Source organism: Eublepharis macularius, chromosome 5 (genome assembly GCF_028583425.1).
Source record: "Eublepharis macularius isolate TG4126 chromosome 5, MPM_Emac_v1.0, whole genome shotgun sequence".
Lineage (NCBI taxonomy): Eukaryota > Metazoa > Chordata > Lepidosauria > Squamata > Eublepharidae > Eublepharis > Eublepharis macularius.
The window spans coordinates 165,608,166-165,614,165 of record NC_072794.1 but is presented as its reverse complement, the minus strand read 5'-3'; positions in this window follow the sequence as shown (position 1 = coordinate 165,614,165).

The following is a 6,000-nucleotide window of genomic DNA, read 5'->3' as shown; positions in this document are numbered from 1 at the left end:
GACCTCTTCCTTAACATTGAATATGCCTTGCTGTAATTCCAAACACAGGGAAGACAAATGAATGCCTGGAGGGTATTTAAAAGGTTGTCACAATCAGGGCAATGCGATCACATGACTTGGCTGTGAATAATGAACCACTAAATGTATAAAGTCACACATATGGACATAAATAGATGGAGGGGGCGATTTCTCTGGATACAAACAACAGTGTGTGCTCATCGGAATACCTTAAGGAGGTGTGTGTGTTATCCTGTTGTCTGCTTTACTTGTGAAGAGTAAATTCAAGTCCAATAGCACCAACTAGATCTCCAAGGCATGAGCTTTTGAAAGTCAAAGCTGTGTTCATCAGATACAAAGAGTGGATAATGGAAGGAGTTTTTATGAAGAGCTGCTGTAACATAGTGGTTAAGTGGTTTGGCTGAGAATCAGCACTCTACCGGTTTGAATCCCACTACTGCCATGAACCCAATAGGCGGCCTTGGGTAAGCCACTACCCTCAGCCCCAGCTCCCCAGCTGTATTGTGGGGATAATAATAACATGTTCACCAATATGGGTGGGGCACTAATCTGTCTAGAAGAGAGGTATGTAAGTGCAGTTTTATTATCATCCTCGTCAGTTTGGTGTAGTGGTTAAGAGTGCGGGACTCTAATCTGGAGAACCGGGTTTGATTCCCCACTCCTCCACTTGAAGCCAGCTGGGTGACCTTGGGAGTCACAGCTCTCTCAGGGCTCTCTCAGCCCCACCCACCTCACAGGGTGTTTTGTTGTGGGGATAATAATAGCATACTTTGTAAACCACTCTGAGTGGTCATTAAGTTGTCCTGAAGGGCAGTATATAAATCGAATGTTGTTGTTGTTGTTATCATCATCATCATCGTCGTCATCATCCAAGCAGAGGATGGGAGGGGTATTGTAAATTAGAGTGTCAAGAAGCTCTAATTTATAATACCCCTACCCTACCACCCTGTCACCCTCTGCTTGGATTATAAAGACTCCTTCCTTTATCCACTCTTTGTATCTGACAAAGAGAGCTTTCACTCTTGAAAGCTCATACCTTGGAAATGTTTGATCTTTAAGGTGTTATTGGACGCAGATCTTCCTCTTTGACTGCAGTCTAACACAACTACCCACCTGAAACTGCGTTACTTGCAGTAATTGGGTCAGGACTCTGCCATTATGGTACCACAGTCACCGTATAAACCGGTTTGCCAATTGTGTTCTTCACATTAAAACTTTCTGGCTATGCCTCCTTTGAGAGTGGCGTGTGCTTTCCCCGTAATGGCTTTGCTCTTGTAGAACTCACTTCCTTAGCGCGGCTCTCAAATGCTCACACCCTGGAAATCTAGTTGGTCTTCAAGGTGCTACTGGACCCGAATCTTGCTCTTCTACTACAGACCAACACGGCTATCCACTTGAAACCATCAGATTTGGTAGCAGTTGGCTATCAGTTGATCAAATCAGGCCTGAATTCTCCATAAAAGCTAAAATGTTGATCGCATCACAAGAAGACAAAACTCACTGGAAAGACAATAATGCTAGGAAAAGTGGAAGGCAATAGGAAAAGAGGAAGACCCCAAATGAGATGGCTGGACTCAATAAAGGAAGCCACAGCCTTCAGTTTGTAAGATCTGAGCAAGGCTGTTAATAATAGGATGTTTTGAATCCTAGGATGTTAATTCACAGGGTAGTCATAAATCCAAAGCAACTTCGCAGCACATAACATGCACACATCAAATTAGGACTTGGAAGAATTTGGTTCAGATTTCCACTCAATCATGATGAAAATTGAGTGGCCTTGAGCCAGTATTCCTCTCTTCTTAGTCAACCCCATAGGGTTGTTGTGAAGATAAAATGGAGGAGAACTATATTCACTACCTTGAGCTCCCTTATATGAAGAGCAGGGTAAAAATAGGACAGAAATGTGTATGAACATGGCAGTGTGTTTAATAGACTGATAAATTTTAATAGGAAATGTTTTATAATATGCTGTTGACTGCTTTAGGAGTAAAGACAGGATATCAATGTTTAACCTTTTTTAAAAGCTTCAGAAACCAGAAACCCGTCTCCGAGCTTTAAAGGCACTGCAGAAGTTGGTGCCTGGTAATCTGAGACCAGTGAAACGCAAGGTCCCTTGACATGGGGCATGGCTCCTCTAACAGAAAACCATAATATATAGAGATACTCTGTCGTAACATAGCCGTAATAGAGTCATTTGCCCTGACCTGGATAGCCCAGGTGAGCCTGATCTTGTCAGATCTCAGAAGCTAAGCAGGGTTGGCCTTGGTTAGTAATTGGATGGGAGGCCTCCAACGAAGACCAGGGTTGCAGAGGCAGGCCATGGCAAACCACCTCAGTTAGTCTCTTGCCATGAAATCCCCACCAGGGGTCACCATAAATCAACTCTGACTTGAGGGCTGGATTTCATTTTCATAATCATTTCAGAACATCCTAGCAAGAATGGAACCCAGCTTACTCATCTTGGTAGGATGTGAACACCTCCACATCAGGTTCCGTTCCTCCAACTCGCAACTGATGATGAAAAAAGGACATTCTAGGAGACCCCATCTGCTGCTTTGATTGCAGATGTCTTTGTGAACTTTGTGCAGTCAATTTAGCTCCATCAGTACACAACTTACGCCCGTGTGGGCATGCCATGGCTATGCCACATGGGCTCTTTCCCACTGTCCTTCTCACCCTTACTCACAAGGGTGAATAATTCCTCCTTCCCACACATGCACACGTCTTTTTTTCAAAAGGTCCTTTCAAAGATGTTTAAAGTACTCGTCATCTTCCTCCACACAGATGCACACATTTCTAATTATACCCAATTTCTTCAGGCTTCTTTTTTCCCCCAAAACGATTTATTTTGTAGAATCATCATTGTTTTAGGTGCTCACCTAATAGGCTGTTGAAACGGTCATACAAATTTGCACCGTGGGATGAAGTAAGAAAGGGGACCAAAGGGCAGAATTCTGTGCTTCTAACTACGCATGTATGCTTTTGCTTGCTACGTCCCTGGGAGAGATCATAGGTCTCTTCTTGGAACACTATATATGGGGGCACAATTTATATTGAGACGAGTGAGGGGAGAAAGGGCTTAGACCTCCATCGGAGTCATTTTCCTGACCAGAAACAGTCCCAGGGAGAAGCTATTTACCTTGGTGGGAGTTGCATATGCACTGATATGGCTGCATGTGGGATTACCAACCTCCAGGTGGTAGCTGGAGATCCCTTGACATTACAACTGATCTTCAGTCCATAGACCTCATCTCAGCTGGAGAAAATGGCTGATTTAGAGGATGGGGTCTATGGCATGGTGCCCTGCTGAGGTCCTTCCCCTCCCCAAACCCAGCCTTCTCCAGGCATCACCCCCCAAATCTCCAGGAATTTCCCAACCTGGAGCTGGCAACTGTAGCTACATGTCAGTTTTCCCAACAGAACACAGCCGCTCTTTTGAGCTATCTTGGCTCAGGAAAATGTTGTGGGACGAAGTTTGAAGCCTTTTCTTCCCTTACGCTGAAGTCCCAATCTGCATTTGGCCCTCGTATGGCTGGCAAGTATAGAACTCCCCCGACATGGCTGTGACCCGATTGGAGTTGCCAACCGAGAGCCTTTGGGAGGCTATGAGCATTTGGGGGCTGGGGATGGGGGGAAACGACATCACACAACAATGTAATGACAACAGAATCCTTGTTGATTTGCTATATATACTTTTTAAAAGTCTTATAAGTAAAAGGGGGGGGGTATTACAATTCGAGTTTCTGTCCCCCTTGTGCCCTTGGAATAGAAGATAACACTTTATTTAACCACCAACCCACTGTCATTGTAAGTCCTGGGAGAATGGGGAGGAAATAAGAAGAAAGTGGGCTCCATCTAGGGTTGCCAGCCTCCAGGTAGGGCCTGGTGATATCCCGGAATTACATCTGATCTTTAGACTGTAGAGATCTGTTCCCCTGGAGAAAATAACTGCTCTGGAGCGTGTACTCTGTGGCATTGTACCCACCGAGGTGCCTCCCCTCCCTAAACCCTGCCCACCTTAAGCTCCACCCCCAAATCTCCAGGAATTTCCCAAACCGAAGTTGGCAATTCTAGCTCCAGTATACCAGCAGGACAGAGAGCTGTTGATACAGCAGAGTTCCAAGTGTACTCATCATAACAGAAGTAGTATCCAAGTTCAGAACAACTATTATTATATATGAAAATAGATAAGAAGATATTTAAACAGAAGTGGAAAATTAAGAATATATATAAGAAAGCTCTAACTAGATCTATGATCTAATAGAAGATTACATGATTATATGATTTAAATGACAGTAGTTTAGTCGATATGTTTTTTATTTTTTGGTATGGTTTAGATTATTGTTTAGGTTTTATGCCTGAATTAGAAGAGTGCTGATAATTTTAACAGTAGATAATTGAAGAGGTGTGATTTAGATGATTATATGATTGTAATTCATGTTTTGTGTTGTTTGGTGTTTATTGATTGAAATTTTAAAAAAATTAAAAGTAGTAGTATCCAAGTTCAGGAGAGGGCTGATTGTAGGACTTTCCTTCACCAAGCAAGGTATGGTCTGTCCTGCCAATCAAGATTATTTATTTATTATTTATTTGATTTGATTTATACTGTGCCCTCCCCACAGATGGGCTCAGGGCTCAGTCTCCTCACCTGCTAGTGTTCATTTATTTCATTTACAGCCAGGGACCATTAAGAATCATCAACAAGTGGTTACAGCAATCACTGACAAATCGGAAATATTTGTTGTTGTGGGTTTTCCGGGCTGTATTGCCGTGGTCTTGGCATTGTAGTTCCTGACGTTTCGCCAGCAGCTGTGGCTGGCATCTTCAGAGGTGTAGCACCAAAAGACAGAGATGACACTGAGAGATCTCTGTCTTTTGGTGCTATACCTCTGAAGATGCCAGCCACAGCTGCTGGCGAAACGTCAGGAACTACAATGCCAAGACCACGGCAATACAGCCCGGAAAACCCACAACAACCATTGTTCTCCGGCCGTGAAAGCCTTCGACAATAAATCGGAAACACATTAAGAAATGAGGAGAGTAGCAACTAGGGACAGGGCTTTCTTAGTGGTGGCCCCCCAGTTCTACATTGTCCTCTCCTATGCAGCTCACGTGGTGCCTACCTTCTTGGCTTTTAGGCTCTAGGTGAAAAGATTTCTTTCCATGCAGGCTTTTAGCTAATTTTTTAAAACTGCTATGGGTATTTTAGTCTCTCCCCCGAGTCCTCTGTTTCAACATTTTTACACTGCTGATTTTACTGATTATTTTTTGACGGCAGAGAATTTTATCTCTGGGATATCATTAATCATTTTAAATAGCTTTAAGTCAATTGCATTGTTTGACTTCTGCCATCAGCCACCTTCGAAGAGGTAGGATAAAAACAGACACCCCTCCTGCTTTTGTTACAGGGGCTCAGACCCAGCCAGAACCAAATATGGGCCCATGCCCATTGGATCCCACACCAGGACCAATGATGTGCCAATGCCCTCCAAAATAGGGTTGCCGGATGGGTTCAACAAAAATACTGGACATACCTGATAAAAATGTGTCAACCTTGCAAGGACCACATGCCTTGGCAAAGCAGTGGAGGCAGAGATAGAGGCAGGACACAAAGTGTTACTGTGGCTGCCTGTGTTTCACTCCACACAAATGCTGGCAGGTATATCCTCTACCAGACAGCGTTGGTTTAGCGATTGTGGGACCCTGGGCAAAAGTCAAGGATCCTTCCCCACCTCCTTTATTTCCACCCAACTCACTGGCTTTAACCTACCTTATAGGGTTATCCTGAGGGTAAAATGGATCAGGGAGAAAACTGGCGTATAAATGAAGTAAATAAATAGTTAAACCATTAAGACATGAGAGAGAGAGAGAGAGAGAGAGAGAGAGAGAGAGAGAGAGAGAAAGAAAGAAGGAAACTGTATACTTTTCCCCAGCCAAAAAATGCAGCCTACTTTGAGGGGATGGGTGGGGCTAGGCAGGCAA